Genomic DNA, 12,579 nt, shown 5'->3' on the forward strand with positions numbered 1-12,579 from the left:
TTATTTCATATTCAATTTATTTTTTATTAATTAGTAAAATCTGCCAATCGTAATTATTGATTGATAATTCACGAAAAACTGAAAAAAAATTTTTTCCCTTTTTTTTTTTTTTTCCCCAAAAAATATAAATAAAATGGTTGGGGGTTATACATCGCTATGTTTTGTAACCCTGGAAATTTTTAGTGCTAAATTGTCAATAAATATAAGATCATTCTATAAGTGAATTTTCTATATATATATTAGTCTCAGTTTTATTGATTTTTCTGCCATAAATCTGAGCCAATTTATGCCTATGAGAACTTTAAGCGATCTGTGGTGCGAACTAAGTTAAACAGTTACCTTTGCAAATAGTTTTATTCTAACGGAAAATTATTTGAAAGAATCGCATCGTCATTATGAAAAAAATTCGATTGTCATAACTGTCAAAAAGCCGGATTAATAATACTTGTATGTAGATATTTACATTATTTCTTGAGACCAATATATGGTTTTGTTAATGTTATTTGAAACATTGAAACAGCGTGGCAAGTTCAAAATCAAAACTGATCGAATTATCATTGTTGAAGCTGTATAGTTCTTCAAACGCAAAAAATACGCAAATTCTTAATTCAATTCATCTATTGAAAATAAGACTTGAATTACTCTAAGAAAAAAAATGTGATCCTTTAACAAATTAATACAAGACAAATACATAGCATTGGCGTTTAATAAAAAGGTTATTGTTCGAAATTTACCTAAAGCATCATAGAAGTAGAATAATACTAAATTTCCATTATTTCAACTCGATAAAAGTAATTTGTTTTATTAAAAACTGCATCGTATTGGGAACATAATAATTTTGCATGTTTATCTCTATCTATATCAAAAGTTCAATATTATTACAATATCTGCTGTATACAGTACAATGATACTTATACTTGTATTACACATTCCAAAGACACACACGAAACCTCAATATTAACCTTGAACCTTTGGTTTTCTATTGAACCAGAACAAACAGCGACAAGATTAACGATTATGTATTGATGATCTCATTATTTTCCGCTGGTTGACCCATCAATCATCTTTCGATACATATAATGTTTGCGAATAGTTCACACTTCCTATCGGTAGACGAAAACAAAGGTTGCCATGATAAACACCTTTTCCTTTCTCTACAATATCGTGCAGAAAACATTTCATGTGTTGTTATTCATTGATATTTTCAAATACAAATTTTCCTCTATAGAAACATTGTTAGCATAATAAAAAGTACAGTTCTTGTCGTGTTATATTTATTGATATTTTAAAAACAATTTTTTGCTCTATAGAAACAATTTAGGTAGCATAGAAAGTACAATTCTTGTCGTAAGATTCGACTTCTCTATGAATATAAATGTCACCGTTTTGCATTTGAATCACCAATTTGTTCCCGCAGCCGTCCTGATCTAGAAATTACAGTCAGATATAAGCGTACGTTTCATCAAGGCTATAATTACTTATTTTTCGTTCATCACAAAGGTCTGAATAACAAGAAATTTACACAGGTTATTTGAAAGTCCATGTTATGCTTGATTCGTGTGTTCAAAACATCAAGAACACTGTTACATGTACACCAAGCAAACTAATTTTCGAGTCATGAATATTATGACAAAACAAAATCGTGTCGTCATAATAGCTACTAGTAAATAAAAACATATATATCAATTATGTTTCTTACTAACATGTGTGTTTATGACATAATCAGTCGGCTCTGTTTTGATTAAGAAAGGCAATAATATCGTTTATTAAAAGTCTTTAAAGGCACATCAAGCCTCAGAGATAAATATTTTTTCTTTAGAAAGGGCAACCATGTGTTTTATAATGATGTAATAATTGATAAAGAACGTTTGTGCGAGATGCCTATCATTTGTGATAATGGTAGCAAAATGTAAACAATATTTAAGTTTGACTTTCATAAAAAATATAAATTCATTATAACTGTACTAATTGATGAAATGCAAAAGTGGATCAGCTTTGAGTAATTAGGAATTTTGTTTTGGAAACTATAACAGGACGCCAAAAATAATAAACAACTGATAAATAAAAGAGTAGCATTTTTAAGCTTATTGGGCCTGAAAACTTTCGTTAACCACATACTTGTTACAAAACTTACTTTGGTATTTAACCAAGAAAAGGCTAATACGCTAATGTTCGTATTACATGGGAAATATTTACCAGGTTTAATTAATGTATAACGAAAATGATGCAACAAATAACTGTTTTTTGAATTAATTTCCTGTTTCTTAAAGTCAACAGAGGAAATAAGTCTTATCAACTATGTATTGATTGATTGCTATTATAGTATAGCTTATTTGCAAAAATACATTTGATATTATCGAATTGAGTGTTTCATCGAAATAATGACGAATATGTCGGTACAAACCTTTTAACTTGCACTTTAAGTTTTAACACAATCAAAACCGAACGTGTAGTGATCATGTCTTTTCACATGCTTTGGGTCATGCTTTGGTGAAAGGTAAGCTCCATTTGAAAATGTCCCTGAGCGCTCCTTTATAATATTTGCATAAGCCAAATGTCTGATTAGACGCAAGCCAACGTATACAACGTCTGTTCCGGCGAACTATGCAAACACTATTTGATTCTCATAACATATTTACATGACGCTCAATTTTCACAAATATGATTTTAGTATAAAATATTTTGCAAACTTTTAGTTGAAAATTTCATCTATTTACTGGTTTCAAAGATAATACAGATGCGAAATAGCATCATGTGATGGTGCATTAAAATAAAACGTTATAAATAAGTGAAGAACATTCATTTAAATAAAATCACTCCAGTAATATGTATTTTACATCTTGGAACTCATCTATGAAGAGACCTGCGTCAAAATCCCTTTCTTTGTTTTAACGCTTAAAGCCAGTGCATCTTTAAAGTGCTTCCTTTAACTTTTATAGTAAAATCTATCTTACAAATGTAATAACATTACACCAAAAATTGACTGAACTTTAAAAACGTGATATAATGAGTTACCATTTTCAGAGAGCTTCTTATACATAAATAGCCGACAAATATACTGGGATATTTATTAAAATCTCATCAAGTATCTTAAAAGAAAATATCTTATATAATAGAAATATTATGTAGCATCTTATCGTTGAAAATATAAGATGTGTTGTAATATCCTCAATGCTTATGCATGTTCAAGAAGGACACTAACATTTGAAACCTTAGTATTTTTATATGTATTTCTAACAAATAATATTAACTTTAAATTTCAATATATGATGCGTTTATTTTTTTATTTCTTTTTTATATTCTAGAAAAAATATTCATACCACACTTCTGTAACAATTCTAGTTCAGATTGATATGATATAATAGGTAATATGGGAAAGAAATATGTATATTAGTAAACTCGTTTTACGACTTTAAGCGTACTTTTGCCATAAAAAAAACAACAGAAGCACATGAATTATTAATGGTCCATTCAGGATATTACAAACAATTCATTCGCCCATTACTTTAATATCTCCATTAATATATCCTATGCATTTCATTCACTCATGTCATTCCTAGTATTAATCAAATATAAATTTGGCAGACTTTTGGTGGAGGGCTGGCTGATGGTCTAAATCGTTTTTGATAATATGTAATGATTAAATAAATCAGTGTTTGTGCAATATATTTAAATATGTACAACTTTATAATTTTGTTCTGCCTTAACAAAATTGCCAAACACTCATAGATATGAATTATGCGAGAGACGTTTGGACTCATAAAAATCTGGAAACAAAGTGATCCCTCGGAAGCATTAACACAACGAAATTACAAGAGAATTGCAGACTCGGTTTGATTGTGTCTGTAAATGAGGGATAATGAATATGTGCAACCTCCCTCTCGCCCCTAGCATCGGCTTGAGCGGTACTCAATTCTCAACATTTAATAAAGCTGGCATCAATGATCCCAAAGGACCAGAAAAATATAACAACACTGGAGTGGAGTACGGGGCAACTTTTTACACCTGCTGTTGTGAAGTATAAGACACTTGCCATTTAACTGTCATGGGGTAATTTTCGTTCAAACAATCAAGATATTTTATGCTAAAAAATTCGTTTTGTTTTTGTTCATTTTTCCCCATAATTGGTAATTGAAAGATATATTATTATTTTATTCCGATTGCAGATGTGATTCTGAATAACTTTGTCAGCATTAAAAGTAAAGAAAATGTTTAAAGTTAGAAGCTCCAGGTTGTGAATTAAGTTACTGAGTTACTTTACTTTCAAGTTTATTTTTTCAACAGTTTTAACAGTGAAAATGGAAAAAAATGAGGAATTATAAATATGAATATGTTTTGAGAAAATTGCTTATAACAATTAATACACTGCAAGAACTGTGAAAACAAAACCCATTACTTTTTTTATTTCTCTCTTTACCATTACTCCATTTAGGTGAGTTTAGGACAGAAAGTCTGCTTTGTTGATCAAACAGTATGTTGCCATTGTACTAACACCAGTGATACATTATTGTGCAGTTTGTAATTCTATCACTGCTCAATCTAAGGGAAACAGCCGATTAATACTTGTTGAACACTTTCCGCTTTGTGTGTATATCGTTTTTCTCTTCTTGAAATGTTAACAATACATTGTCAATATATATTTCTTCGAAGATTAAAATGTAATTGATTTAGAAATCATCTTCACTCTAAATTAAATTTAAAAACATCAAAAGAATGGGAAATAAATGCATGCAATATTGCTAAAATATTTTCCTCCGACAATCCGATTGAAGAACATGATTGAAGCGTCAGCAGGAAATTAAAAACAATGTAAAATGTCAAAAAGAAAAGAGAGGCGCTTCTGTTTATTCTCTAGCTTATTTTTAAGATTAAATAAGTTCCGATAGAAGAATGGAATAACGTTCTTTTGATTATCAAATGAACGTACGAGTATATGTAGCATAACCCTAGATCACTTTGTTTCCAGATTTTAATATTTAGAAAAAAAATCATTAATGTCTCTAACTATTTATTGAAAAATGTGTTTTTGGTTTCGCGTTTTGACAGGTCTCTCAAGTGCTACCTTAACGTGCAGTAAACGAAAACGTTGATTCAACAAAGATGACAAAGATGACATATCTACTCTTGTAAAACACAATTAAAACCTCTTCAGTGTCTGTCCTGTTTCTGCACGGTGCGGAGTACAATTATTGTCCACCTATGTAGCTAGATGTTATCGGTGGCTGCGTTCATTGAATGTCGCTTCCTTTTGTCCTCATATAATATGATTGTTTTCATCGATATATATAAACAAACAAACAGTATTGTCATTTAGGAAACATCGACTCAATTATCTTTAATGCGTTTTAATAAAACACGTTGTGGTTGGTAAGTATTTGCAACAGAGTAACGATAAAAGCTCCCTTTTACACGTAGCTGGAACCAACCCTGACATGACATTGACCCCAATATATTATAAGTGCAGCCTGCACATCTTTGCGTTCTGAACAGACTCTTTATTGGCGGTACCTCTTTGTTTGTATTCTGATATCAAAATCACTTTAAATATACATTTACAAACTCAAAGCTTGACGAATCCGGTATCCCATTCAGCAGGTTAAAGATTGCAGCAATGTGCATTAGTATTATCCTTGTTCCATCATCGGTCGTTTTTATTTAATTTTCTTTAATTCCCGCTTGTCGACTATATCAATTTACCTAACTATTTCCAAATAGTCCGCCTACAGCAATTTGTAAATCGTTAATCAAATAATGATTAACTCAAATTACGATTAACTTAATGTTTTTATTCCTCGTTTAAAGATTCTGGAGAAATAATTGACAAAACAAAAAAGACAAAACACATTGATTCACGAAACTGAATCAAAGTGCTATTATGAAAACCATGGAAAATCTAGAAATGGCGATATACAGATGGTCAGACGAAAGGTTGTGGATTTATTGCAGATTACATTTTAATTGCCAGAAAGTTCATGGAATAACTCAGGGCAGAAGCGTTATTTGAAGTGATTTTTAAAGATTCACAAAGATATTAATTACAGTACAATAATAAAAAATTATTTTCAATTCATTCCGATATGCTCTATGTCTAAATATAAATGTAAAGTTGGTTGTTGACTGCCTTGTTTCCTGATATGTTACATATGCCTTAAGAATGAAAGTTTGTGATACATTTAAAACTAGATTAATAACAATAGCAGCATGGTTACACTGAATTGAATTTCTGTAAATTAAATTATGTAGTAAATGAACAATATACAAGTGAAATATTAGTATCGTTTGCTATAATTATGGATTGAGAAGACCTTTTATTCGAAGTTATATATTGCTCTCAGAATTTCGAAAATACTTGTGTGAAAAAGATAATTATATTGTCAATTAATTTACATGGACAATTTCACAATTTAGTCTGCTTTAACAAAATTAAAACGCTCCATTGAATTGATTTATTCCTAAGAAGGCATTACCTTACACTGTTTATACGTTTCGAAAACAAAATGACATTAATGTTTTCTTTCAGTCACTTGCAGCATTTAATATTTGAAGAATTATCCGAGGGAAAGCAAATATTGACTTTTAATTCTGATGTCTGTGCTTTGCAAATGTAATGAAAACGTGTATTGTGAAAGTATGCACCGATGCAAATTATAAACAAACTATTTTTTTCTTGGAACAACCACTTTACGTGAAGCCCTTACATACAATTTTTATCTTAAAGACAATACAACGTGTACCTTAAAGAGACGGCTCATCAAAGTTTAACTTTATAGCTGTCACGGATTATTTATTCTGCATTAATGCTGACTTCATAAATATTCTTGAAGAAAGAGAAAAACAATTTGCTGCGGTACCAGTCCACGCGCGTGTCTCATAGAATTTCGATTTTACGTTTTAGGAAAAAAAATTGTATTGCTTGTATGGTTGGATAAATATCTTTCCATACGTCTGTGATTATTCCATATGATAGAAACATTATAATCAATGTACACAAGCAATATCAAAATATGTTTCTGTAAGGATTGAATTGACTGTCCGACTTGTTTATTTCTCAGTTTTAAAATCCCAAAAATTCAAACTCTTTTCTAAATAGATAATGTTATGCTTTATTTCCCTACTGTTGTCAAAATAAAGAAATATACACTTTATATCAATTAGTGTTTAATAATCTATATACGAGAATGGCCAAGCATGGATTGATTATGTCCCGTATCAAGTTGCAAATAATGAAATATAAGCCATAACATATTAATGATCCTATTATCTCCTGTTGCTTGATCCATCAATCACAATTTCCAAAGATGCAAAATTAGACTGTCCAATCTTAATAACAGCAAAAATAATGTTTGGTCAATGACTTGAGTTTTTCCTGTAGTATTTCTCGTAGGGCATTATTGAAAATAACATGGTAACACTTGCTTTCTCTTTATCTTGTAAATATAAAATACCTACTTAAAGTAACAAAGTTGTATTAGTAAATTGCACGTAATAATTTTAAAAATAAACTTATGCAAAGAATGAACAGAAGTGAATACAATGTTACTGGTATTTTTTTAAATTTTCTAATAATAACCGCTCTTATTATTAAAGTTTTCGATAGCTGAAATGAAAACTCGGAAACATTTGCAGGGTCGTCCGTGACAGAGTGATTAAGGTCGTTGACTTTAAACCATTTGCCTTGGTTCGGACGTTCGATCCTTTCATGCAAGGAAGAATATTTACTCATCTGCCACATAGTTGAACTATCTGTTATTTCGTTTGCTCTATTGGCAATTGGTGTAATTATAGTGAATGAGTATTTTGTATGGAAATCGAAATGTCAAAGGGCATAAGTGTCTTGCTTGCATCTCTAAATGCATGAAATATTTTCAAAACACAAAACTTCAATGATGTTTTGCTGTCGATTAAACCAAAGTGGATTGAAATAGATTTTTGTTCCTTTTTATTTACCAGGAATTGATCTATAAGTTCATATTTTGCATTCATCTATATTGAAACCCATTTAAGTAAGTATTTGAAAATGATCTTTGGCCCTCAAATAATACAAACAGTTCCTTTTAGAAATAAATAAATATTTCATCTGCGCCATTTAAGGTCAATTTGTTCATACTTGAAAACATCTCAAATGAGGGGTTACTAACGTCAGTTTGAAAATAACATCAGTTCAGAAAATTTGAAATTGAACACAAGGTTTTAAACTCGTCTTCTGCACGAACTGTTCCTATAAGGTTTATGAGAGTCGTTTGTCACTGTATGAAAGTTAATGGATTTCGTTTGAAGGATGAAGTTCCCAGGATTAAAGCAGATTACATCAATAATTCTTATGGACGAGACAAATGGATATATGCTGCACTTGAAATTATCAAGCAATTGGAAACTTTATTTGAAATATTGTCTCTGTTTATTGTCTATTTTACTCGTTTATTTATATTTTCAATTTATTTTATAGACGAATTATTTTTGCTACATTTAAAGGAATAGATTTGGCTGTCTGTCCTTATTTCTTGATGCACTCTCTCACTGTCTGCCATTACAATACTATGTACCTTGACATTCGATACATTAACAAACTATTACGGACTTTTTCACAGTATTTCTCGTACATGCTAATGGCGAATTAAAAACGTTTACTACTGTTTTAGAAATATTTAATCCTTTCATAGAATTTTCCAATTTATTTGAATGATAAGTAAAATTTAATGGTGAATTCACAAGAAGAAAGAAATACAAATGTTGACGTGTTGGACTTTTTGAAAAATGGCAGTTTCCATGGTAACCGTTTGTATCAAAACTGTCAAATAGCCACACTGTGTATCAAAAATAAAAAATGTATATGACAGCTTAATACACAAAACAAGCACAATTTTATACAGAAATAACTTTATCTGATGATTCTGTATGACACAAATGATAATCTGAATATATTTCCTTAAAATTGAGTTTTTCAAGCTTCTTAACTGAACAAAAAATGAGTAAAATAAACATGAAATCTGTAAATTATTAAAAGTATCGAAACATTTCTTTCATAGAACTGTCTAAATTTTTGTATGATGAGTAACATTTAATGATGAATTCAAAAATAAAAAGACAAAATCGTTGATGTGTTGGATTCTTTGTAAAATGACAGTTTCCATGGTAACCGTAAATATCTGTAAAGTGTCAAAAAGGCCACACTGTCATAAAAATGTATAAGACATCTTATTACACACGCAAAGCACAATTTTACACAAATATATCTTTATCCAATACTTCTGTATGAAAGAAACGATAATATAAACATATTTCTTTAAAATATGAATTTTTCATGCTTCTTAACTCTTAACTCTATTATTTCTTCAATCTACTAACACATAAGCACAGTTAGCAAGTTTTCAGAAAAAAGAATGAAAATAAAAATTTGAACATTTCTCGAATACTAATTTTGTTTTTATTAAACTTTTTTAAATATATCATTTTAAATTTCTTTGTCCACTTGTCTTCCAGTAATCTAGTGGGGACTCACTTTCGTCACTACCACTAGTGGGTGGGGTAACGTACGCGCGCGGAAACATCATAAATGTTGTCTTACTAACATACTAATGGTAAGATAATTATTTTATCTTATGTTGTCTAAACGACCCTGGTATTCTTTGAACCCGATCTCCTCCTGAACATTTAGAAATATATATACTGTAGTAATTACTCATTATATGATTTGTAGCCGAAATTAAATACAGTTATCCGTTATTAAACATTTTTGAAGAGCAATTATCCCTGATTATCTCCCTTGAATTCACATTACGATGCGCACAAAATACTAGCGAAAACGTCTTAAAACTTTCTTTTGCCGATATTCGACAGACATTTATCAGAGTGCTGTATCATTACTAAACATCAGAAAATATCACGAATGATGAAAAAAACAACAGAATTTGTATAGCAGTTTGAGTCGCAAGCTTAAAAATATTCAATATTTCAGGGATCAGGCTGCTGAATATGAATATAATTTACTTTTTGTTAATTAGTGAAATCTGCAATCGTAATATATTGATTGATAGTCATGAATGAGTTCAAATGAAAACTGCATTTCTTTTTCCAAAAATGTTGGGTATACATCGCATGTTTTTGTAAACATGATTTTAGTGCAAATTTGTAATAAATATAAGATCATTCATATATTTTAAAATAAAGTCTCGTATTTGATATTTCCATAAAAATCCACCACTTTTTCTGAAAATTCAAGCATCAACTAAAAATACAAGGTTAAACATCACCTTGCAAATAGTTTATTCTAACGGAAAATTATTTGAAAGAATCGCATTATCATTATAAAAAAAAACTTCAATTGTCAAAACTGTCAAAAAGCCGGATTAATAATACGTGTAAGATATTAACATAATTTCTTGAGACAAATTCATGGTTTTGTTGTTATTTTTTAAAAAAACAGCTTGACAAGTTCAAAATCAAAACTGATCGAATTATCATTGTTGAAGCTGTATAGTTATTCTTCAAACGCAAGAATTACACAAATTCTTAATGCAATTCATTTATTGAAAATAAGACTTGTATTTCTCTAAGAAAGATGTGATTCTTTAAACAATTAATACAAGACAAATACATAGCATTGGCGATTATTAAAGAGGTTATTGTTCGAAATTTACATAAAGCTAAATAGCAGTAGAGTAATACTAAATTTTCATTATTTAAACTCGATAAAAGTAATAGGGCCCGTAAGTCTCGTTTACTTTCACTTTCGATTTACCACTTCCGGGTACATCGGCAGACTTATTTACCGTTACGCATATAGGTAACCCGAAGAACTCGAGGGATATACAAGTTAAATTTGTTTCGGTCCTCTTCAGATTTGAAGGTATGGATAGCACGGGTCAAAAAATGCAGGTAGGTCAATTATCTGACGGAAAAACGAGGGATTTATAGAGTTTAATAAAACTAGTTTATTTTCGGATAGTGACAATTGTTTCGGATGTTTTGTCAAGGTAGTGAATTCTAGTTGTTTAGCTTTAAGTATTGTTTTAAAACTACTGATGTGAGAAATTAATTCAAACCATTTTAACTTATTGAAATAAACAGTGGAGAAACACTTTAATTCTAGTGTATATTAAAGTTATACAAAATTCGGACATTGCACAGTAATTCGGATATTTTTTCCCTTCCATTTTATTCTTGTTCCTTTTTCAATTATATATACATGTTAATATGGTACCTAGCAAATTATGATTGAATTAAAACATATAATATTTGATTAAACCATTTCAGATGTATAGACAAGGGGGTATATGACAAGTATAGAATGTATACAGTTGTTCAATATGGACCATTAATCAACTGTTTGCACTGCCTATGATCCTGAAATATCTATACATCAAAGGTAAATACATGTAAAATTATTGATTAATTTTTAGTTGAGATCGGAAAGATAAACAATTATCAAAATATATTATTATAATTTAATAACTTTTGGATTTCACTGCATGATAATTGATTAGTAAATAAAACATTAAAAATAGTCATGTTTCATATTCAAGAAGATCAATATTTTTAATTTTGTTATATATTATGTGTTGTTGTTTATCTTTAATGATTATTTACTTCAAATATGAAATTTTTCTGTCAATCATGACCAGCTTATTAAATGTAATGTAAATATCATTTCTAGTGTCTTACACTTGTAACAACATATTTATTGATTTTTCATTCTGCAGATAAAAAGGGAAAAGATGAAGGAGGATTTGTCCATGAAGACTTTTATTGCAACTACCATCTTCCAGTTCCTTAATTTGAGAATGATATCAGAGAACACACAGTTACAGTGCAATATTAGTTTAATATAAGCCACTGAGAATAGTCAAATGTACTTTCCTGAAGAAGATGAATGACATCCAGCACAAAAATCTTAATGTATAAAGAGTATGATTTTATGGTGTTTGACACTATGATCTTGTTAACATGTTAATGTCAGAGTAAAATATCCACATTTCATTGCAGTTTTAAGTAATACTTATCTAGTTTTAATACTCAGTGGCGTACCTACCGATACGCCAATACGCAAGGGCGTATAAAAAGAAGAGAGTTTCGAATAATAAAATATCAAAATGAAATCAATAATTTGGGCGTAGATTGATCAACATATTCATAGCTGCTAATCGATTGTATATGTATGCTTAAGATGTTACCTTATTCGAAGATGCGTTAACAATCAAGAAATCAATTATAAGAAGAGGGAGTAAGCACATATGAGCAAATTATAATAAAACAATTGCTTGGGTATATCAATGCTTAAAAGAATCAATGTTATAATGCTAATAAACCTTGTCAAAATCAAAATAATGATAAGAAATTGTCCAATATATGACAATCATTTTTTCACAAGAATAAAAATTAGTGAAAACTAAACATTTATTTCATTTTTTTTACATCTAGATCTATATGCAAAATTAAGATCTTGTCTGCAACTTGGAGTTTGCAGCCAAATGGAAGGGAGTTAGCTGTATGGAATTTACCTTGTTGCTATAAGTCAATATATTATTTGTTAATTTAGTAACATTCGTTCATCTTATATTCAATTAAAATTGTGTAGAATAG

The 12,579-nt window shown here is 29.6% G+C and overlaps 1 long non-coding RNA gene across 2 annotated transcripts; it reads left to right on the forward strand.

The window, feature by feature from the left end:
* Positions 1 to 10,706: 10,706 nt before the first annotated feature.
* LOC132729244 (uncharacterized) lies at positions 10,707 to 11,985 on the forward strand. 2 transcript variants are annotated; one of them, XR_009625587.1, is made up of 3 exons: positions 10,707 to 10,973; positions 11,254 to 11,365; positions 11,700 to 11,985. It is a non-coding gene; the product is annotated as an uncharacterized LOC132729244 (long non-coding RNA). The 2 variants fall into 2 exon arrangements; XR_009625586.1 differs by having other exon boundaries at positions 10,707 to 10,875.
* The last annotated feature ends 594 nt before the right edge of the window (positions 11,986 to 12,579 follow it).

Source organism: Ruditapes philippinarum, unplaced genomic scaffold (assembly GCF_026571515.1).
Source record: "Ruditapes philippinarum isolate M1 unplaced genomic scaffold, ASM2657151v2 ctg5737_1_1_1_1, whole genome shotgun sequence".
Taxonomy (NCBI): Eukaryota; Metazoa; Mollusca; class Bivalvia; order Venerida; family Veneridae; genus Ruditapes; species Ruditapes philippinarum.